Source organism: Myxine glutinosa, chromosome 5 (assembly GCF_964187855.1).
Source record: "Myxine glutinosa chromosome 5, kmMyxGlut1.1, whole genome shotgun sequence".
NCBI lineage: Eukaryota > Metazoa > Chordata > Myxini > Myxiniformes > Myxinidae > Myxine > Myxine glutinosa.
The window spans coordinates 95,271,525-95,296,145 of record NC_136265.1 but is presented as its reverse complement, the minus strand read 5'-3'; the positions used below and the strand labels follow the sequence as shown (position 1 = coordinate 95,296,145).

At 41.9% G+C, this 24,621-nt stretch overlaps 1 protein-coding gene across 2 annotated transcripts in view; it reads right to left on the bottom strand.

Moving 5' to 3' along the window:
• LOC137428453 (uncharacterized) overlaps window positions 1-11,000 on the bottom strand; it is a 47,281-nt gene extending 36,281 nt beyond the window's left edge. The window contains exon 1 of one of the 2 annotated variants that reach the window (XM_078777129.1): window positions 10,887-11,000. The gene's annotated coding sequence lies outside the window, so the exon portion shown is untranslated. The remainder of the gene's footprint in view (window positions 1-10,886) is intronic. The other variant, XM_078777130.1, reaches the window with a different exon arrangement.
• Window positions 11,001-24,621: the final 13,621 nt, after the last annotated feature.

The window sequence follows — 24,621 nt, the reverse complement described above, 5'->3', positions numbered from 1 at the left end:
AGTGGCTTTTGGAGGATTATAAGGAGACTCGCTGATTGAACCGCAAACGTGTACGTCGGAGCGCGTCTTTGGGAGGGTTTCCATTCCACCGCTATTTTGCGCGGTGTTGGACCACGAAAGGTGTTTCGATCGTCCACGCCTCAATTGATTTTGATTGGACATTGATCCAACGATCGCTGGAGAGAATCGACTTCGCCTTGGAGGGGTACAGAGACATGGGGGAAGTGCCGTGAGTGTGGGGAAAGGACTAGATAAGGTGGTACCATCTTCAGATAGGGATTGTAGGGTGAATTGCTATTATTATTTGTGTCGTGATTCCGGTGTGATTTATAATATACTAGCAGAAGTACCCGGCATTGCCGGGCGGGGGAGGGGAGGGGAGGGGGAAGTGGAGGGGAACTGGGAGGGGGGAGGGGTAGGAGGAGGGAGGAGGGGGAGGGGGGAGGGGGGAGGGGGAGAGGGCATGGGGGAGGGGAGGGGGAGAGGGGAGGATGGGAGGGGGGAGGTGGAGGGCGGAGGGGGAGGGGGAGGGGAGGGGGGAGAGGGGGATGGGGGAGAGGGAAGAGGGGAGGGGGGAGGGGGGAGGGGTGTAGGGGGGGAATGGGAGGGGGGAGGGGGAGGGGGTAGGGTGGAGGGGGTAGGGTGGAGGGGGTAGGGTGGAGGGGGAAGGGAGGGGGAGGGGAGGAGGAGGGGAGGACCAGAGGGGGGAGGGGGGAGGGGGAAGGGGGAAGGGGGAGGGAAGGGGAGGGCCAGTCAACAATGACGTTGCAGTTCTCATGGTCGGAGAGCAGCACAACAATCGCGACATCGTCCTGCATCTTCGCAACAGCACGAAGCGGGTTTTGGAGACTCACCGATCCTGTGACGCCCTCCAGTACCGGCGTTGCCGGGCGGGGGAAGGGAGACCCGTACATTCCCAACCCGTACATTCGCCCTCTCGACTCAAGCTCACTCGAACAAAAGCCTCGCACAAATTACACCGTGAAGGCCCAATGGCCATGTCTATGCCACAAATCAAGTACGTGAGCGAGTCGGGCGCACTGAATTGAAAATATATAGAACGCTCATACTCCATGAAAAGTGAAGCCGCCGTGTCGCCATCTTGGTTAGCACAACTCGACCAACTCGCTTCGCGGATCTCGTTTGTTTTGAACGTGTGAATTACGTGCGAACGCGTAACTGTGAGTTTATGGCGGCAAGGAACATCACGTGATCGCTCTGAGCGAATCAGCGCGCTGCTCTGCCACCGCCTCAGATTCCGTGCATAATATTCCTCGCTGAAATGCGCTGAGGTAAAAATATGGTAAAAAAATATAATGAAATAATTTTTTTTAGGTCGGCCATGTTCTTCCCAGGCTCAATGGCCATGTCTATGCCAAATATCAAGCACGTGAGCCTCTCCGTTTAGGAGTCTATCGGTAACATTACACACACACACACACACACAAACTGTGTTTTATATATACTAGGACGTGCCCGTACGTGGGTGCCCGTTCCTTGCCAAAAAAAAAAAAAAAAATGTCTTCGCCCATGCATGCATGGGCGTGCCCATGGGCCCATGGGCGTGCCCGTAAGTGCGTGATGTGACCGTACAATGAATGTATCGTCCCGACGCCGCAGCTCGGATGGCGCTGCAGTTAATCGGGCCTGTATCGGCAGAGTTATTATAAACGTGTACTACAATCGATCGTACCTTACAACAATCAACACAGATTGCAACGTCAAAGAAATGAATACGCTCTCAAATGTGCCGTCCGAGGCAGCGTCTGCTCGCCACGTTCAGCGTCACTATGACTATCCGTAAGTCCGGAAGTGACGTCCTCATTTGACTGTCCGGAAGGTCGCATATCGCAGTTACGATGAATCGCAAATTAGTTATAATTAGTTTTAAAACATAGTTTAACGCCAACATCGCGCCAACATAGTTTGCCAACGTGAAATAAATGAATACGCTCTCAAATGTGCCATCCGAGGCAGAGTCTGTTCGCCACGTTCGGCACACGTGATAGCTCGCTGCTCTCTGATTGGTTGAATCGTTTTTTGGACATAGCTCGGTAACTACTTCTCCGATTAATATGAAACCTTGAAAAGGCACATCCTCGGGTCCCCAGCAATATATCTGGCAGGTTTCAATTAGATCGGACCCGTGGTTGTCGAGAAACAGCGGTCACAGACAAACACACACACACACACACACACACACACACACACACACACACACACACACACACACACACACACACACACACACACACACACACACACACACACACACACACACACACACACACACACACACACACACACACACACACACACACAGAGATTACTGGAATTATAGATAGATATAGATTATTGTTTGTTCATAACCCTTGGTGTGGTTTCATTATTGATTTGATTGTTTCATTTGATGGTTTCATTGAGGGTTTCATTATTGATTAATTTCAACCAAGGATAACACGTCTTTCTGCCGGGAAGCCTCTCGGGGTTCGGAGGTTTACCGAGACCAGGGGATAGGGGAGGACCCCGCAACATTAGATAGTTTGAACACGGCTGGAAAGTGAAGTTTCTTTGGAAATTCAATGAGCGTATTTGCACAAGAAAGAGGAAGAAGAATCGCCAAATCCCAAAATTCAAAACGTTCAGCAACAGATAAATGGGCAGAATTGTGGGATTTTAATATTTGCCTGCATACCCAAATACCACTCAAACCCCAAAACCTCCTTCATACATCTGTATGACCAAGGTTTTGTTGTAGGACAAGCTGTCCGACAACAGGAGAACATACATTCGGAAGGTGACGATGTCACAAAAGTGCAGCTTGAAGGCGGCTCAATAGAAATAGTTTAGGCTTTCACATACTTTGGAAGCAACATCACAAATGGCGGTACGCTAAGAAAGTAAGTGTTGCACAGCATTGCTAAAATTGCAAGAGCCTTTGGAGTTTGAAAAAGCCCATTTTTCAGAAGAGCAATCTGTCCGCAGCAACCAAGCAAGCTGTGTGTCATGATGTGGTCTAAATAGTTCTGGTTTATGGTTACGAGGCATGGACCATCAAAGCAGAACATGTGAGGCGCCTGAAACCTTTCCATAATCGTTGCGTTTGGACCATCCACGGAGTGATCAAGTATCACCAGTTGAAGAAACACATCCACGTTGGCTTGGTCATTTTGGCCACTTGGGCTCAGCGGATGCCAAAACATGTGTTTGGAGAACTCGAGAAGAGGCTTAGCTATGGCACATTGAAGAGATGGCAAGATGGCATTGCATCTTCTGGCATTGGCATTGCATCAAGGCATTGCATCAAGCAGCCATCAATCATCTGGACTTGTCTCCCTTCTCTACCACCTCTCACATCAACTCATCCTGGGGATTCTTCCAAAGTAAATTGCTCTCTCTCATGCACAGATTTATCCCATCTCGTCTTCAGTTGTCATACCCTTCCTCCCGTCCATGGCACACGGAATCTTGTGGTGAGGCTGTTGCCTACAAACAACTTGCCTTTGTCTCATGGAAAGCAAATCCAACGGAAGGAAATCTCATTTCCTTTCACAAAGCCCGAAACAAGTGTGTCCACCCTCAGGAGAGCCAGGAAACAACATCTCTCCGTTCTCAAGACTGAACTCTCTTATCTGTCTCCCTCTTCCAAATCCTGGCGGCATCTGGTCAAATCTGTTTCTGGTGTTTATTCCCCTTCCATCCCCTCCCTCACCTCAAACGGCTAGACAGCTGACTCCGCACGTGAAAAAGCTGAATGCCTCAACTCTGTGTTTGCCTCTAAATCTTGTGTCCCAAACACATCCCTCTCTGTACCCACCGTACCCAGTCGCTCCTGGACTCTGTGTCCTTTACTCCTGACAAGGTGGAAAAGTTTCTGGCAACCCTCGACTCTGATTCTGCAACTGGACCGGACGGCATCAGCCCACGGGTCCTAAAATCCTGTTCTTCCGCTCTTTCACTCCCTCTCTCTGTTCTCTTCACCCTCTCTTTTGCTCAAGGTCATCTGCCATCTGCTTGGAAATCGGCCAACATCACCGCCTTGCACAAAAAAGGTGCAAAAACAGATCCTAGCAACTACAGACCAATCAGCCTTCTCCCAATTATCAGCAAAGTCATGGAATCCATCCATCATTGCTTCAGATATGAAATCTTTCCTCTTCTCCAATGGCTTGATCTCTGATCATCAATTTGGTTTCAGACCAGGTCACTCTACTCTAGACATGCTGTTTCTGCTGTCTCAACAATGGACGGAGGTCCTCAATGCCAAACAGGGAATTAGAGCCGTCTCCCTCGACATATCACGTGCCTTCGATACTGTCTGGCACCCCGCTCTGCTCACAAAACTCTCCTCCTTTGGTATCCATGGAAATCTCCACGCATGGCTGGCGGACTTCCTCTCTAGTCGTAGTCAACGTGTGGCCCTGAATAGGTTTCTCTCATCTCCTCTTCCTGTTCAGGCTGGAGTTCCCCAAGGCAGTGTTCTGAGCCCTGTGCTTTTTCTGGTCTTCATCAATGATCTCTCCGACTCTCTGCCGCTCCATTCCTCATCCCTCAGATCGGCAGTCTGCAGCCTCCTCACTCTCTGCAGACCTGGACAAAATCACAGACTGGGCAAACAAGTGGAACATGTCTTTCAATCCGGACAAATCTCACACTCTTACGATGTCTCTCCGAAAAGAACGACTGGACAACCCTCCCATCCACTTTCTGCATAATCCTCTCCAAGAAGTTCTGTCACTCAAGCTTTTGGGTCTCACTATCTGCCATGATCTTTCCTGGGAAAACCACATTTCCAAGCTGGCCTCCAAAGCCAGTCGCTGACTGGGCCTCCTCTGTCGTGCGAAGTCCTTCCTTGGCACACCTGAGCTCCTCACCACATACAAGGCTTTCATCCACAGCTCAATGGAATACTGCTCTCCCCTCTGGGCTGGTGCTCCTGCCTCCTGCCTCGCTCGTCTTCACGCTGTTGAAACCAAAGCGTTCAGAATCATTGGAATCTCCCGTGATGAAGCTACCTCCGAGAGCCTTTCACTTACTCACCGCAGGCAGGTAGGTGGTCTTTCTGTCTTCTACCGACTCCTCTCCGGCCTTGCTCCTCCAGCTCTCTCTGGGCTCTGTCCCCCAAATATTCCTTCAGGTCACACAAGATCTGCCTGCAACCCTCTTATGGTTAAACTGCCAAAATCAAGACTCTCTGCTCACCTTCACTCCTCTTTTCTCCTGCCTCTGGAACAAACTCCCTCACTCTCTTCAATCCCACTCCTCCCTCCAGGTCTTTAAAAACAGCTGTTCACCACCATCTCTTATCTTCCCCCATCCAAAACCTTGATCTTTTCTACCCCTGCTAATTTCACCCCAAATCCACTTTTTTGAAATACCAACGTCTTTCCTGGAAGTCCTTGGTGTCCTTGTGTTTATACTTCTCCCTCCCCCCGCCCCCCTTCCCACACCGCCTCCCCCCAAGTCCTCTCCCTCCCACACATTCCCAATGTCCCTTCTCTCAAATGTTGTTTTTATGGGGTTCCCCTTCTCTCCCCATCTTGTCTACCGCTCCCTTTTTTATATACTTTGTTTGTTTGTTCGATTTGTTTGTGTGATAAATGTTAGCTCTTTCACGAGCCTCGATTAGGTATACAAAAAAACAAAAAAAACAACAACTCATTTTCAGGTCATTGGGACCAAAGGTAGATTCAGTTACCTTTCACAACAATGTGATGTGGTTCCAGTCACGCACTGATGGAATTCGAACTGTGCAACAGCATCATCACAAAAATGAGTGCATAGCTAACCAAGCGACTGGAAACGTGAACTATCCCCAATCCTGTGGCATGTCTTTTCACTGCAAAGTCGACCTCTCAAGGCAAAGCTGAGGATGCCCAGTTGACCGCTTGCTTTGGAGGCCCACTTAGAAGTGTCATTTGCCCAAGAAAGATCATGGCTGAAGTTATACAAGAAACTGACACAGTTAGCAGTTTGCTGGAGTATCCTCTGTTTAAGGGAGCATCAGGCTGCAGATAATCTTCACTTTGTCACGTTTATTGAGCATCTTAAAGGTCTCCATGTCGATGCACTCAGGTGCACCTTGATAGACTCGAGTTGAAAGATTCAGTTTTCCAAAGTCTCATCATAAATTAGGCTTTTCAGGGATGTGGAAAAATCTTGTTGTTCTCCTTTGTATATTTCCTAAGGAAGCAACATATTTTAACTTCTCCAGACTCCACAGAGCGAGCATATTCCACACAAGGTCGACCAAAGGCTTTATGGAGTCCGACGAACATATCGTCATCGAGGTCCATAAAGGTGCTTCTGACTCTTTCTTCGGACATTTGTTTTGTTTCTTTCACTCCACATCTTCTTCACTTCCTTCACTCCATCTCATCTTCCTTTACTTTTCTTGGATTACCTGTCTTCAATGTCTTCCATGATCATTTAAACTGATCTTCACGAAACTTCATCAAATGGTAGAGTTGGTAGTCAGACAGATCCTATTTATTTTTGAGGTCAACATAGGCCAAAGGTCAACCACTTTTTTCAAATATCTAAAATCCTCAATTTTCATCCGATTGATTTGAAATTTGAATAGGATATTAATATCAGCTTACTGAATTCAACCACCAACTATTATGAGGTCAACATAGTATGCATTTAATATATATTAATCTTCATCACTCATATTCCAATAGTGTGTATTTCATAGACGTACTCAGTCAGGTTTCAATGGTATTAAATTAATAGACTTACTCAGTCTGGTTTCACTGGTATGTAATTAATCAACGTAGTCAGATTTCAATGATATCTTTTTTTTATTCAATGGAGCAAACGTATGTGGTTATGTATGTATATTTGTGACCAAAACGTCTTTGTCTTCTTCAAATTTTATTTTAAAATTCCATCATGTCATTTACATATGTGAAGCTTCCCCAAGAAACACATTCATCCCGTTTTCATCATGTCCCAAACCAATTTCTCTGTACCGACCTTACCCAGTCGAACCCAGCAGCACCTGGACTCTTTGTCCTTCTCTCCTGACAAGGTGGAGAAGTTTCTGTCAAACCTCGACTGATTCTGCAACTGGACCAGACGACATCAGCTCACGGGTACTAAAATCCTGCTCTGCCACTCTTGCACACCCTTTCTCAATTCCCTTCACCCTCTCTTTTGCTCAAGGTCATCGTCCATCTGCTTGGAAATTAGCCAACATTCCCGCTTTACACAAGAAAGGTGCAAAAATAGATCCTTGCAATGACAGACCAATCAGCCTGATCCCTCTCATCAGTAAAGTCAGAGAATCCATCATTGCTTTGGATATCAAATCCTTCCTCTTTCCAATGGCTTGATCTCCGATCATCAATTTGGATTCAGACCAGGTCATTCTACTCTCGACATGCTGCTTCTGCTGTCTCAACAATGGATGGAGGTCCTCAATGGCAAACACGAAATCAGAGCTGTCTCCCTTGACATATCTCGTGCCTTCGATACGGTCTGGCACCCCGCCCTGCTCACCAAACTCTCCTCGTATGGTATCCATGGAAACCTCCACGCATGGCTTGCGGACTTCCTCTCTGGTCATAGTCAACGTGTGGCCCTGAATGGATTTCTCTCATCTCCCCTTGCTGTTCTGGCTGGAGTTCCCTAAGGTAGTGTTCTGAGCCTTGTGCTTTTTCTGGTCTTCATCAGTGATCTGTCTGACTCTCTGGAAAATCCTCTCCATCTCTTTGCTGACGACTCCACACTCTGCCGCTCCATTCCTCATATCTCAGATCGGCCGTCAGCAGCCTCCTCACTCTCTGCAGACCTGGACAAAATCACAGACTGGTCAAACAAGTAGAACATGTCTTTCAATCCTGACAAATCTCATACTCTTACCATGTCTCTCCAACAAGACCATCTGGACAACTCTCCCATCCACTTTCTCAACAATCCTCTTCAAGAAGTTCTGTCACTCAATCTCTTGGGTCTCACAATCTGCCATGATCTTTCCTGGGAAAACCACATTTCCAAGCTGGCCTCCAAAGCCAGTCGCTGACTGGGCCTCCTCCGTCATGCGAAGTCCTTCCTTGGCACACCTGAGCTCCTCACCACATGCAAGGCTTTCATCCGCAACTCAATGGAATACTGGTCTCCCCTCTGGGCTGGTGCTCCTGCCTCACATCCAGCTCGGCGTCACGCAGTTGAAACCAAAGCATTCAGAAGCATTGGAATCCTCCATGATTAAGCTGTTTCTGAGGGCCTTTCCCTCTCTCACTACAGACAGGTAGGTGGTCTTTCTGTCTTCTTCCGACTCCAATCCGGCCTTGCGCCCGCTGTTCTGTCTGTGCTCTGTCCCTCCCCACACCCCACCTAAATATTCCTGCAGGACACACAAGATATTCCAGCAACCCTCTTCTGGTGAAACTACCAAAATCAAGACTGTCTGCTCACCTTCACTCTTTCATTCCTCTTTTCTCCCACCTCTGGAACAAACTCCCTCACTCTCTTCAATCCCACTCCTCCCTCCAGGTCTTTAAAACAGCTGTTCACCACCAACTCTTATCTTCCCCCATCCAAAACCTTGATCTGTTCTACCCGTTAATTCACCCCAGATCCGCCTCTTTCGATCCCCAACCTCTTTCCCGAAATTCCAAGAATTGTCCATTTGCTTTGTACCATCTGTAGTCCCTGTATAGAGAGAGAGAGTTACGACAACCCGGAATTAGAAGCCATTTTGTTTCCATTGTTTGTGCCACGCACTAGTGCACTGCCCGCCAGTGTGTATACATTGTGCGTAACCCAGTACAAAATTTGAGTGCCGACATTGTGTAATTTGTGATTTGCACCGTGCCCCTCGCCTTTGATATGATTTTCTCTTCGTCCAAGACAAGAATCAGATTTTCTTTGTTGCAATAATCTTTGTTCAGAAATGTAGTTTTATGTGGGGAGGAGAGGGAGGAGAGGGGGAAAAGGAATAAAAGGGAAAGAGGGGACAGGAAGTGCCTATCATTTTCTGGACGACCTTGCTCTCTTGCGTCTTACTTTCTTGACGAGCATGCATACACACAAAGCCGACAATGTGAACATTTTCAAATCTCTGTGAAAGACTCATTTATTTGAAAATGCCGACATCTGATTATATCTTAGGTTTTCTTCTTATATAATTTGTATTTGTATATTCATCTCGTTGGCTTTCTTCTCTTTTCTAAGCGCTTAGAGGCTCCTGCAATTTACGCCATATAAATTCCTATTATTACAACAAGATTGCTTTCAAACCATCTTGACAAATGACAGAAATGTTGATTTTAAATATGAAAATTAATAAAAAGTAATTTAACTTTTCATGTCGGCGCACCGGGAGAAATACATATGCACAATTAAATTGTTATTACATAAAAGGCCCAGAGATTGTAATCCAGACTTGCAATGGAAGAGTATGCATGTAAAACATACCCGTTTTTCATAGCAATGTACAATTAGTTGTATGGTGTACATCTAAACTATTCCAAATTACATACATGTACACAATAATAATAACAACAACAACAGTATTTATATAGCGCCTTAGCATGAAATGGAGAAAGCGCTTCACAACATATCTTGAAGACGACAACTTAGATTACACAATCTTTGAAGAATACGACTTAAAGCTACTTTTCAAAGAATACAATTAAGTTACTTTGGAAATAAATGTGTTTTGAGTTTTGATTTGAAAGTGTTTATGTTGTGTGAGGTCCGAATAGTTATAGGTAGTTTGTTCCAGAGGACAGGTACTGAGTTGCAAAAGGCTGTGTCCCTGTATGGCATATGAGTTCTATTGTGTGATCTTAAGTATTTGGCGTCATTGGAATGAGTGTGAGTATTAAAGACAATACTCACATTATTAAGTATTATTAAAGACAACAAACAAAGCCAAACAATAAAATAGAGCGTTCCTCGTATGTATTCAATGCAAGGCCAGGCCACGCAAAGATCGGACAGGAAACAACATGGCGTCCATAGACCACGTGGCCAATTTTTTTCGGACTCTTCATGTCGCAACTCTCTCTATACAGAGACTCTAGTACCATGTACCCCTCCCTCCTCCCCCAGCCCTCCCCCTTCCACAGATCTACCGACGTCCCTGTTCTCTTCTGTTGTTGTGCTTGAGTGCTTCCGTCTCTCTCCCTCTTGTCTGCAGCTCCCTTCATTGCATGTTTTATGTGTCTGTGCATGTTTTCATGTTCAATATGTTCGGTCTTACATGAGCCTCGATTCTCATTCTGAATACAAAAAAACCCCGAAATCTCCCCAACTCTTCCTCTACTCACAAAGAATATATTTTAAATCCCAAATCTCCCCAACTCTTCCTCTCCTCACGAATATATTTAAAATCCCAAATCTCCACAACTCTTCCTCTCCTCACGAATATATTTTAAATCCCAAATCTCCACAACTCTTCCTCTCCTCACGAATATATTTTAAATCCCAAATCTCCACAACTCTTCCTCTACTCACGAAGATGTTTAAAACCCCAAATCTCCACAACTCTTCCTCTCCACACGAATATATTTTATATCCCAAATCTCCACAACTCTTCCTCTCCTCACGAATATATTTTAAATCCCAAATCTCCACAATTCTTCCTCTTCTCACGAATAAATTTCAAATCACAAATCTCCACAACTCTTCCTCTCCTCACGAATATATTTCAAATCCCAAATCTCCACAACTCTTCCTCTCCTCACGAATATATTTCAAATCCCAAATCTCGACAATTCTTCCTCTTCTCACGAATAAATTTCAAATCACAAATCTCCACAACACAACTCTTCCTCTCCTCACGAATATATTTCAAATCACAAATCTCCACAACTCTTCCTCGACTCACGAAGATGTTTAAAACCCCAAATCTCCACAATTCTTCCTCTACTCACGGTCACGCCTCACTTTGTGTTTGTGAAAAGGTTTCCGTCACCACACATTCCCCGTGAACCGGATCCACGTCTGATCAGCGCCGACTCTTCTTCCTCTATATGCATGACTTCTTCTTCTTCTGTTTTCTATTCCATGTTACCTCTATCGAATCCCTCTCGATAGTTATCTCTCCCCCATCGTGTATTACCAGAACGTTACTTCCAGTTTTAAAGTTTTATTCACAAAAATATTCAATCCTGAATAAAAACGAGGAGGAAAAAAGGAGGTCCGACATGCCTAGCTGGAGGATGCACCTTTCACCAGATTTCTTGAAGACCTGGAGAGAAGATTTATTCCGATGCCAATTTTTCTGGAACGTCACTTGAGAGTCCAGAATCACCGATGGTTGTGGACATGTGGTTGTTGAGTGTTGACCTATTTGGCAAAAAAAAATTTGGACAAGTATAAGTGGAGGAAAAACTAATTTTAGGTGAGTAAAATTGGGGACAGAGAAGAAAATGGCTGAAATGACCTAAATACCCTATAAAAGCTTTGCAGAAAATTCCCCATAATTCCTGGGAGCGGAAGGTACCTAATTTGCATATTTCGAAGATGGCCGACACCGGCGAAGGTAAAATTTATAACTTTTGAACCGAAGAGGACAGAAGCATATTTAACATGTCTAGTTCCACTAATTTTGGGGTGGAGAACTCATTTCCGAGGTTTTTGGGTGGCTACAGGGTCATTGAGGGGGTCAAATTGGGCAAATTAGGCACCTGAATTTGTATGTGTTGAAGGTTGCCACCACTAAAAAGCTGTAATTGTGATACTTCTGATAATTGTGGAACCAATTGTTATAGAATAATAAATGACACTTCTGAATTCATACCAGATTTTAATATAAACAACAGGAAATTGGTTGTTGTTACGGATTAGTCACTTCCGTTGTTGTGGTTTTGCATCCACTGTAATTATTTCTGATTGCATGTACTATTATTGTGTTCAAAAGGTTTATGGTTCATGAACTGGTGTCAAAAGGTAAAAAGTTAATGTTAAAAGGAAACAGGAAACAGGAAACCGGATCGGGAACTGGAAGACAAAGCAGGAGGAGGGAAAAGAAGGCGGAGCAAAAGTCGGACAAAAAGCTGGTCGCTTCAAGCTCCAGGAGCGAGCGTTGTTGAACGAAAGTCGTGAGTGAACTTTGAGTTTCCTTGAAAGGAATTCCTGCGATAGGTGTTATCGCTGGGATTGATAAACCTGCGTGGTCAGGTTTGGCGTTGGGATTCTGAAGAATCATCACCGGGTCTTGCGACTCAAGTATGAGCCATCGGCCATTTTGACACTCGCGCTTTGCTCATTGCAAATGGTCTTTGCTTCGCGTCAGCCTTATTCACCATTCAGTCGTCTATCTGGAATGTGTGTGTGCAACGTGGAGTTTGAAGATTAATTTGCGGTTCGCCGACTGAACCGTGAACGTTTATACCTGGAGGGCACCTTTGGATTTCCCATTCCTCTGTGAGTTTGCCTTACGTGGTTTTGGATGACGTGCCTTTTTGCGCCGCTTCGGCCGCCTACTCCTTTTGGTGCTGTTTTGGCGGTGTGACTGAGCCCGTCCATCTGAACGGGGTTCGGGTTTCGATTCGATATCGCTCTGACGCTCGCTGGAGGGGATGTCCTTTGAGCTATAGAGACATTGGGTGGTGTTCTTTTTCACTCACTTGGAGCACAGTGAGTTATCTTATCCTAGCCGATGGTACCATCATAAGATGTGTTGATTGTATCGTTGATTGCTATTATTGTTGTATCGTTATTCTTGTGTGATTGTCAATACAATATTTGTTTGCTGATACCATTGGTGTGGTTTCAATATTACCTTTTGACTCAGAATAACACACTTTCCTGCCGTGGCTCCTCTCGGGGCTCGGAGGTACACCGTGACCAGGGGGTCGGGGAGGAGCATGTAACAGAAATTGGGGGCTCGTCCAATTGACTCGTGGGCTTGAAATTGGGTCTTCGTCCGGGATTAAATTCCCTGATAATTCGTCCGGGATAGAATTCCCTAACATTCCCAGAATTCCTAAATTTGGAATTTTTTCTAACATTCCCAAATTTTTCAAAAAAATTGGAAAATTTTTGTGTGAAGGTTAACAGGTGTTAACTGATAGTCACCATGGTGTTTGACGCAGGAAAGTTTGCGGCGTCCCCTAGTGAGGCACAGTTCCAAGCGTTAAAAAAATCAGAACTCTTGATATTGGCCAGACATTTTAACTTGGAGGTCCGAGTTAATATGAAGAAAGCAGAGATGCAGACATTGGTGATAGAATCTCTGGTGGGACAGGGCACATGGACAGAGGTAGCCTTGGATTGGTTTCCTGAGGAACAAGAAAATGTGGAGCTACGGAAAATGGAGATGCAACTGCAGAGCCAGCCAGGAAAGGTTAAAAGCAGAGGAAAGGAGAGCTGCAAGGGAACTCGAAGAAAGAAGAGAACAGGAAAGAACAGAGGAAAGGAGAGCTGCAAGAGAACTCAAGGAAAGAAGAATAGAACAGGAACGAGAACTCGTGGAAAGAAGCGTAGAACAGGAACGAGAACTCGAAGAAAGAAGAGAACAGGAAAGAGCAGAGGAAAGGAGAGCTGCAAGGGAACTCGAAGAAAGAAGAGGACAGGAAAGAGCAGAGGAAAGAAGAGCCGAAAGGGAGTTAAAGGAACGTGACATGGAGCTTCAGAAGGAAATCAAATTTAAAGAGCTGGAGTTAAGGAGAAAACGGGGAGAGGTAGCATCCATGCCGGCTAGTTCGACAACTAGTCAGAACACCTGGGATGTTGGTAGACATGTGAGGCTGGTTCCACCCTTCAATGAAAAGGAGGTAGCCAAGTTTTTTTTACACTTTGAGAAAGTGGCTCAAATGCTAAAATGGCCTGAGGAGTCCTGGACCATGTTAGTGCAAAGTGTTCTGGTGGGTAAAGCTCAGGATATATTTTCGGCTCTACCAATTGACCAATGTGCAGATTATGAGAAAGTGAAGAAAACCATTCTCAAAGCCTATAAATTGGTCCCTGAAGCTTACCGGCAAAAATTCCAGAATGCCAGGAAGAGGGAGAGTGAGAAAAATGATGATTTTGGAAGGTTGACCTTCAGTTGACCTTTGACCTTTTGACCTCAAAAATAGTTCGTTTCCCTATTTAGTGACTCAATGTGCAAATGCTGTTCAAATTTCACATCAATTCGATGAAAATTTAGGATTTTAGAAATGTGGCCTATGTTGACCTTTTGGCCGATGTTGCCCTCAAATATACTTCGTGGTTGAATTCAGTAACCAGATATGCAAGTCCTCTTCAAATTTGAAGTCAATTGGATGAAAATTGAGGATTTTAGAAATTTGGCCTATGTTGACCTTTTGGCCCATGTTGACCTTTTGGCCTATGTTGACATCAGAAATACTTGGTGGATGAATTCAGTGACCAATTATGCAAGTGGTCTTCAAATTTCAAGTCAATCGGATGAAAATTGAGGATTTTAGAAATTTGGCCTATGTTGACCTTTTGGCCTATGTTCACCTAAAATATAATTTGTGGTTGAATTCAGTGACCAGATATGCAAGTCCTCCTCAAATTTCAATTCAATTGGATGAAAATTGAGGATTTTAGAAATTTGGCCTATGTTGACCATTTGGCCTTTGTTGACCTCAAGAATACTTGGTGGTTGAATTCAGTGACCAGATATGCAAGTCCTCTTCAAATTTCAAGTCAATTGGATGAAAATTGAGGATTTTAGAAATTTGGCCTATGTTGACCATTTGGCCTATGTTGACCTCAAAAATGCTTGGTGGTTGAATTAAGTGACCAGATATGCAAGTGGTCTTCAAATTTCAAGTCAATCGGATGAAAATTGAGGATTTTAGAAATTTAGCAAAGTTGGTGACCTTTGGCCTATGTTGACCTTTTGACCTATTGGCCCCAAAAACAATAGGCTTCTGGCATTTGACCAACTCTACCACTTGGTGAAGTTTGGTGAAGATCGGTTGAAAATTGTGACCTGTAGGCCGGTGACAAACAAACAAACAAACAAACAAACAAACAAGAAAACGTCATGCGTTTCACGATACTTGCAAAATACGCCCTCCCCCAAAAGTTTTCAATGTGACATGATGGCCTATGGTGACCTCAAAAATACTTGGTGGTTGAATTCAGTGACCAGATATGCAAGTCCTCTTCAAATTTCAAGTCAATTGGATGAAAATTTAGGATTTTAGAAATTTGGCCTATGTTGACCTTTTGACCTATGTTCACCTAAAATATAATTTGTGGTTGAATTCAGTAACGAGATATGCAAGGCCTTTTCAAATTTCAAGTCAATTGGATGAAAATTGAGGATTTTAGAAATTTGGCCTATGTTGACCTCAAGAATACTTGGTGGTTGAATTCAGTGACCAGATATGCAAGTCCTCTTCAAATTTCATGTCAATTGGATGAAAATTGAGGATTTTAGAAATTTGGCCTATGTTGACCTTTTGGCCTATGTTGACCTCAAAGATACTTGGTGGTTGAATTCAATGACTTGATATGCAAGTCCTCTTCAAATTTCAAGTCAATTGGATGAAAATTTAGGATTTTAGAAATTTGGCCTATGTTGACCTTTTGACCTATGTTCACCTAAAATATAATTTGTGGTTGAATTCAGTAACGAGATATGCAAGGCCTTTTCAAATTTCAAGTCAATTGGATGAAAATTGAGGATTTTAGAAATTTGGCCTATGTTGACCTCAAGAATACTTGGTGGTTGAATTCAGTGACAAGATGTGCAAGTCCTCTCCAAATTTCAAGTCAATTGGATGAAAATTGAGGATTTTAGAAATTTGGCCTATGTTGACCTTTTGGCCTATGTTCACCTAAAATATAATTTGTGGTTGAATTCAGTGACCAGATATGCAAGTCCTCCTCAAATTTCAAGTCAATTGGATGAAAATTGAGGATTTTAGAAATTTGGCCTATGTTGACCATTTGGCCTATGTTGACCTCAAAAATGCTTGGTGGTTGAATTAAGTGACCAGATATGCAAGTGGTCTTCAAATTTCAAGTCAATCGGATGAAAATTGAGGATTTTAGAAATTTAGCAAAGTTGGTGACCTTTGGCCTATGTTGACCTCAAAGATACTTGGTGGTTGAATTCACAGACCAGATATGCAAGTCCTCTTCAAATTTCAATTCAATTGGATGAAAATTGAGGATTTTAGAAATTTGGCCTATGTTGACCATTTGGCCTTTGTTGACCTCAAGAATACTTGGTGGTTGAATTCAGTGACCAGATATGCAAGTCCTCTTCAAATTTCAAGTCAATTGGATGAAAATTGAGGATTTTAGAAATTTGGCCTATGTTGACCTCAAGAATACTTGGTGGTTGAATTCAGTGACAAGATGTGCAAGTCCTCTCCAAATTTCAAGTCAATTGGATGAAAATTGAGGATTTTAGAAATTTGGCCTATGTTGACCATTTGGCCTATGTTGACCTCAAAAATTCTTGGTGGTTGAATTCATTGACCAGATATGCAAGTCCTCTTCAAATTTCAAGTCAATTGGATGAAATTTGAGGATTTTAGAAATTTGGCCTATGTTGACCTCAAGAATACTTGGTGGTTGAATTCAGTGACAAGATGTGCAAGTCCTCTCCAAATTTCAAGTCAATTGGATGAAAATTGAGGATTTTAGAAATTTGGCCTATGTTGACCTTTTGGCCTATGTTCACCTAAAATATAATTTGTGGTTGAATTCAGTGACCAGATATGCAAGTCCTCCTCAAATTTCAATTCAATTGGATGAAAATTGAGGATTTTAGAAATTTGGCCTATGTTGACCATTTGGCCTTTGTTGACCTCAAGAATACTTGGTGGTTGAATTCAGTGACCAGATATGCAAGTCCTCTTCAAATTTCAAGTCAATTGGATGAAAATTGAGGATTTTAGAAATTTGGCCTATGTTGACCATTTGGCCTATGTTGACCTCAAAAATGCTTGGTGGTTGAATTAAGTGACCAGATATGCAAGTGGTCTTCAAATTTCAAGTCAATCGGATGAAAATTGAGGATTTTAGAAATTTAGCAAAGTTGGTGACCTTTGGCCTATGTTGACCTCAAAGATACTTGGTGGTTGAATTCAATGACTTGATATGCAAGTCCTCTTCAAATTTCAAGTCAATTGGATGAAAATTTAGGATTTTAGAAATTTGGCCTATGTTGACCTTTTGACCTATGTTCACCTAAAATATAATTTGTGGTTGAATTCAGTGACGAGATATGCAAGGCCTTTTCAAATTTCAAGTCAATTGGATGAAAATTGAGGATTTTAGAAATTTGGCCTATGTTGACCATTTGGCCTATGTTGACCTCAAGAATACTTGGTGGTTGAAATCAATGCAAGTCCTCTCCAAATTTCAAGTCAATTGGATGTAAATTGAGGATTTTAGAAATTTGGCCTATGTTGACCATTTGGCCTATGTTGACCTCAAAAATTCTTGGTGGTTGAATTCATTGACCAGATATGCAAGTGGTCTTCAAATTTCAAGTCAATCGGATGAAAATTGAGGATTTTAGAAATTTAGCAAAGTTGGTGACCTTTGGCCTATGTTGACCTTTTGACCTATTGACCCCATAAACAATAGGCTTCTGGCATTTGACCAACTCTACCACTTGGTGAAGTTTGGTGAAGATCGGTTGAAAATTGTGACCTGTAGGCCGGTGACAAACAAACAAACAAGCAAACAAACAAACAGACAGACAGAGTCACAAACACAACCGACCAATATACTTGTAAAATCTTCGATTTTGCAAGTAACAAGAAAACGTCATGCGTAGCACGATACTTGCAAAATACGCCCTCCCCCAAAAGTTTTCAATGTGACATGATGGCCTATGGTGACCTCAAAAATACTTGGTGGTTGAATTCAGTGACCAGATATGCAAGTCCTCTTCAAATTTCATGTCAATTGGAGGAAAATTGAGGATTTTAGAAATTTGGTCTAAGTTGACCTTTTGGCCGATGTTGACCTCAAAAATACTTGGTGGTTGAATTCAGTGACCAGATATGCAAGTCCTCTTCAAATTTCAAGTCAATTGGATGAAAATTGAGGATTTTAGAAATTTGGCCTATGTTGACCTTTTGACCTTTGTTCACCTAAAATATAATTTGTGGTTGAATTCAGTGACGAGATATGCAAGTCCTTTTCAAATTTCAAGTCAATTGGATGAAAATTGAGGATTTTAGAAATTTGGCCTATGTTGACCATTTGGCCTATGTTGACCTCAAGAATACTCGGTGGTTGAATTCAATGCAAGTCCTCTCCAAATTTCAAGTCAATTGGATGAAAATTGAGGATTTTAGAAATTTGGCCTATGTTGACCATTTGGCCGATGTTGACCTCAAAAATTCTTGGTGGTTGAATTCAATGACCAGATATGCAAGTGGTCTTCAAATTTCAAGTCAATCGGATGAAAATTGAGGATTTTAGAAATTTAGCAAAGTTGGTGACCTTTGGCCTATGTTGACCTTTTGACCTATTGACCCCAAAACAATAGGCTTCTGGCATTTGACCAACTCTACCACTTGGTGAAGTTTGGTGAAGATCGGTTGAAAATTGTGACCTGTAGGCCGGTGACAAACAAACAAACAAACAAGCAAACAAACAAACAGACAGACAGAGTCACAAACACAACCGACCAATATACTTGTAAAATCTTCGATTTTGCAAGTAACAAGCAAACAAACAAACAGACAGACAGTCACAAACACAACCGACCAATATACTTGTAAAATCTTTGATTTTGCAAGTAACAAGAAAACGTCATGCGTAGCACGATACTTGCAAAATACGCCCTCCCCCAAAAGTATTCAATGTGACATGATGGCTTATGGTGACCTCAAAAATACTTGGTGGTTGAATTCAGTGACCAGATATGCAAGTCCTCTTCAAATTTCATGTCAATTGGATGAAAATTGAGGATTTTAGAAATTTGGCCTATGTTGACCTTTTGGCCTATGTTGACCTCAAAGATACTTGGTGGTTGAATTCACTGACCAGATATGCAAGTCCTCTTCAAATTTCAAGTCAATTGGATGAAAATTGAGGATTTTAGAAATTTGGCCTATGTTGACCTTTTGACCTATGTTCACCTAAAATATAATTTGTGGTTGAATTCAGTGACGAGATATGCAAGTCCTTTTCAAATTTCAAGTCAATTGGATGAAAATTGAGGATTTTAGAAATTTGGCCTATGTTGACCATTTGGCCTATGTTGACCTCAAGAATACTTGGTGGTTGAATTCATTGCAAGTCCTCTCCAAATTTCAAGTCAATTGGATGAAAATTGAGGATTTTAGAAATTTGGCCTATGTTGACCATTTGGCCTATGTTGACCTCAAAAATTCTTGGTGGTTGAATTCAATGACCAGATATGCAAGTGGTCTTCAAATTTCAAGTCAATCGGATGAAAATTGAGGATTTTAGAAATTTAGCAAATTTGGTGACCTTTGGCCTATGTTGACCTTTTGACCTATTGACCCCAAAAACAATAGGCTTCTGGCATTTGACTAACTCTACCACTTGGTGAAGTTTGGTGAAGACCGGTTGAAAATTGTGACCTGTAGGCCGGTGACAAACAAACAAACAAACAAGAAAACGTCATGCGTAGCACGATACTTGCAAAATACGCCCTCCCCCAAAAGTTTTCAATGTGACATGATGGCCTATGGTGACCTCAAAAATACTTGGTGGTTGAATTCAGTGACCAGATATGCAAGTCCTCTTCAAATTTCATGTCAATTGGATGAAAATTGAGGATTTTAGAAATTTGGCCTATGTTGACCTTTTGGCCTATGTTGACCTCAAAGATACTTGGTGGTTGAATTCACAGACCAGATATGCAAGTCCTCTTCAAATTTCAAGTCAATTGGATGAAAATTGAGGATTTTAGAAATTTGGCCTATGTTGACCTTTTGACCTATGTTCACCTAAAATATAATTTGTGGTTGAATTCAGTGACGAGATATGCAAGTCCTTTTCTAATTTCAAGTCAATTGGATGAAAATTGAGGATTTTAGAAATTTGGCCTATGTCGACCATTTGGCCTATGTTGACCTCAAGAATACTTGGTGGTTGAATTCAATGCAAGTCCTCTCCAAATTTCAAGTCAATTGGATGAAAATTGAGGATTTTAGAAATTTGGCCTATGTTGACCATTTGGCCTATGTTGACCTCAAAAATTCTTGGTGGTTGAATTCAATGACCAGATATGCAAGTGGTCTTCAAATTTCAAGTCAATCGGATGAAAATTCAGGATTTTAGAAATTTAGCAAAGTTGGTGACCTTTGGCCTATGTTGACCTTTTGACCTATTGACCCCAAAAACAATAGGCTTCTGGCATTTGACCAACTCTAGCACTTGGTGAAGTTTGGTGAAGATCGGTTGAAAATTGTGACCTGTAGGCCGGTGACAAACAAACAAACAAACAAGAAAACGTCATGCGTAGCACGATACTTGCAAAATACGCCCTCCCCCAAAAGTTTACCATTGATACAGCAAATTGTCCATTTCATGAAGATTTAAATTTACAATCTTGATCAAAGCTCGGGTCAACAGGATGAAAAGTGACGATTTTAGAAATTTGGCCCATGTGGACCTTTTGGCCTATGTTGACCTCAAGAACACTTGGTGGTTGAAGTCAGTGACCAGATATGCAAGTCCTCTTCAAATTTCAAGTCAATTGGATGAAAATTGAGGATTTTAGAAATTTGGCCTATGTTGACCATTTGGCCTATGTTGACCTCAAAAATACTTGGTGGTTGAATTCAGTGACCAGATATGCAAGTGGTCTTCAAATTTCAAGTCAATTGGATGAAAATTGAGGATTTTAGAAATTTGGCCTATGTTGACCTTTTGGCCTAAGTTGACCAAGAATACTTGGTGGTTGAATTCAGTGACCAGATATGCAAGTCCTCTTCAAATTTCAAGTCAATTGGATGAAATTTGAGGATTTTAGAAATTTGGCCTATGTTGACCTCAAGAATACTTGGTGGTTGAATTCAGTGACAAGATGTGCAAGTCCTCTCCAAATTTCAAGTCAATTGGATGAAAATTGAGGATTTTAGAAATTTGGCCTACGTTGACCATTTGGCCTATGTTGACCTCAAAAATTCTTGGTGGTTGAATTCATTGACCAGATATGCAAGTGGTCTTCAAATTTCAAGTCAATCGGATGAAAATTGAGGATTTTAGAAATTTAGCAAAGTTGGTGACCTTTGGCCTATGTTGACCTTTTGACCTATTGACCCCAAAACAATAGGCTTCTGGCATTTGACCAACTCTACCACTTGGTGAAGTTTGGTGAAGATCGGTTGAAAATTGTGACCTGTAGGCCGGTGACAAACAAACAAACAAACAAGCAAACAAACAAACAGACAGACAGAGTCACAAACACAACCGACCAATATACTTGTAAAATCTTCGATTTTGCAAGTAACAAGCAAACAAACAGACAGACAGTCACAAACACAACCGACCAATATACTTGTAAAATCTTTGATTTTGCAAGTAACAAGAAAACGTCATGCGTAGCACGATACTTGCAAAATACGCCCTCCCCCAAAAGTATTCAATGTGACATGATGGCTTATGGTGACCTCAAAAATACTTGGTGGTTGAATTCAGTGACCAGATATGCAAGTCCTCTTCAAATTTCATGTCAATTGGATGAAAATTGAGGATTTTAGAAATTTGGCCTATGTTGACCTTTTGGCCTATGTTGACCTCAAAGATAGTTGGTGGTTGAATTCACTGACCAGATATGCAAGTCCTCTTCAAATTTCAAGTCAATTGGATGAAAATTGAGGATTTTAGAAATTTGGCCTATGTTGACCTTTTGACCTATGTTCACCTAAAATATAATTTGTGGTTGAATTCAGTGACGAGATATGCAAGTCCTTTTCAAATTTCAAGTCAATTGGATGAAAATTGAGGATTTTAGAAATTTGGCCTATGTTGACCATTTGGCCTATGTTGACCTCAAGAATACTTGGTGGTTGAATTCATTGCAAGTCCTCTCCAAATTTCAAGTCAATTGGATGAAAATTGAGGATTTTAGAAATTTGGCCTATGTTGACCATTTGGCCTATGTTGACCTCAAAAATTCTTGGTGGTTGAATTCAATGACCAGATATGCAAGTGGTCTTCAAATTTCAAGTCAATCGGATGAAAATTGAGGATTTTAGAAATTTAGCAAATTTGGTGACCTTTGGCCTATGTTGACCTTTTGACCTATTGACCCCAAAACAATAGGCTTCTGGCATTTGACTAACTCTACCACTTGGTGAAGTTTGGTGAAGACCGGTTGAAAATTGTGACCTGTAGGCCGGTGACAAACAAACAAACAAACAAGAAAACGTCATGCGTAGCACGATACTTGCAAAATACGCCCTCCCCCAAAAGTTTTCAATGTGACATGATGGCCTATGGTGACCTCAAAAATACTTGGTGGATGAATTCAGTGACCAGATATGCAAGTCCTCTTCAAATTTCATGTCAATTGGATGAAAATTGAGGATTTTAGAAATTTGGCCTATGTTGACCTTTTGGCCTATGTTGACCTCAAAGATACTTGGTGGTTGAATTCACAGACCAGATATGCAAGTCCTCTTCAAATTTCAAGTCAATTGGATGAAAATTGAGGATTTTAGAAATTTGGCCTATGTTGACCTTTTGACCTATGTTCACCTAAAATATAATTTGTGGTTGAATTCAGTGACGAGATATGCAAGTCCTTTTCTAATTTCAAGTCAATTGGATGAAAATTGAGGATTTTAGAAATTTGGCCTATGTCGACCATTTGGCCTATGTTGACCTCAAGAATACTTGGTGGTTGAATTCAATGCAAGTCCTCTCCAAATTTCAAGTCAATTGGATGAAAATTGAGGATTTTAGAAATTTGGCCTATGTTGACCATTTGGCCTATGTTGACCTCAAAAATTCTTGGTGGTTGAATTCAATGACCAGATATGCAAGTGGTCTTCAAATTTCAAGTCAATCGGATGAAAATTCAGGATTTTAGAAATTTAGCAAAGTTGGTGACCTTTGGCCTATGTTGACCTTTTGACCTATTGACCCCAAAAACAATAGGCTTCTGGCATTTGACCAACTCTAGCACTTGGTGAAGTTTGGTGAAGATCGGTTGAAAATTGTGACCTGTAGGCCGGTGACAAACAAACAAACAAACAAGAAAACGTCATGCGTAGCACAATACTTGCAAAATACGCCCTCCCCCAAAAGTTTACCATTGATACAGCAAATTGTCCATTTCATGAAGATTTAAATTTACAATCTTGATCAAAGCTCGGGTCAACAGGATGAAAAGTGACGATTTTAGAAATTTGGCCCATGTGGACCTTTTGGCCTATGTTGACCTCAAGAACACTTGGTGGTTGAAGTCAGTGACCAGATATGCAAGTCCTCTTCAAATTTCAAGTCAATTGGATGAAAATTGAGGATTTTAGAAATTTGGCCTATGTTGACCATTTGGCCTATGTTGACCTCAAAAATACTTGGTGGTTGAATTCAGTGACCAGATATGCAAGTGGTCTTCAAATTTCAAGTCAATTGGATGAAAATTGAGGATTTTAGAAATTTGGCCTATGTTGACCTTTTGGCCTAAGTTGACCAAGAATACTTGGTGGTTGAATTCAGTGACCAGATATGCAAGTCCTCTTCAAATTTCAAGTCAATTGGATGAAATTTGAGGATTTTAGAAATTTGGCCTATGTTGACCTCAAGAATACTTGGTGGTTGAATTCAGTGACAAGATGTGCAAGTCCTCTCCAAATTTCAAGTCAATTGGATGAAAATTGAGGATTTTAGAAATTTGGCCTATGTTGACCATTTGGCCTATGTTGACCTCAAAAATTCTTGGTGGTTGAATTCATTGACCAGATATGCAAGTGGTCTTCAAATTTCAAGTCAATCGGATGAAAATTGAGGATTTTAGAAATTTAGCAAAGTTGGTGACCTTTGGCCTATGTTGACCTTTTGACCTATTGACCCCAAAACAATAGGCTTCTGGCATTTGACCAACTCTACCACTTGGTGAAGTTTGGTGAAGATCGGTTGAAAATTGTGACCTGTAGGCCGGTGACAAACAAACAAACAAGCAAACAAACAAACAGACAGCCAGTCACAAACACAACCGACCAATATACTTGAAAAATCTTCGATTTTGCAAGTAACAAGAAAACGTCATGCGTAGCACGATACTTGCAAAATACGCCCTCCCCCAAAAGTTTACCATTGATACAGCAAATTGTCCATTTCATGAAGATTTAAATTTACAATCTTGATCAAAGCTCGGGTCAACAGGATGAAAAGTGACGATTTTAGAAATTTGGCCCATGTTGACCTTTTGGCCTATGTTGACCTCAAGAACACTTGGTGGTTGAAGTCAGTGACCAGATATGCAAGTCCTCTTCAAATTTCAAGTCAATTGGATGAAAATTGAGGATTTTAGAAATTTGGCCTATGTTGACCATTTGGCCTATGTTGACCTCAAAAATACTTGGTGGTTGAATTCAGTGACCAGATATGCAAGTGGTCTTCAAATTTCAAGTCAATTGGATGAAAATTGAGGATTTTAGAAATTTGGCCTATGTTGACCTTTTGGCCTAAGTTGACCAAGAATACTTGGTGGTTGAATTCAGTGACGAGATATGCAAGTCCTCTTCAAAT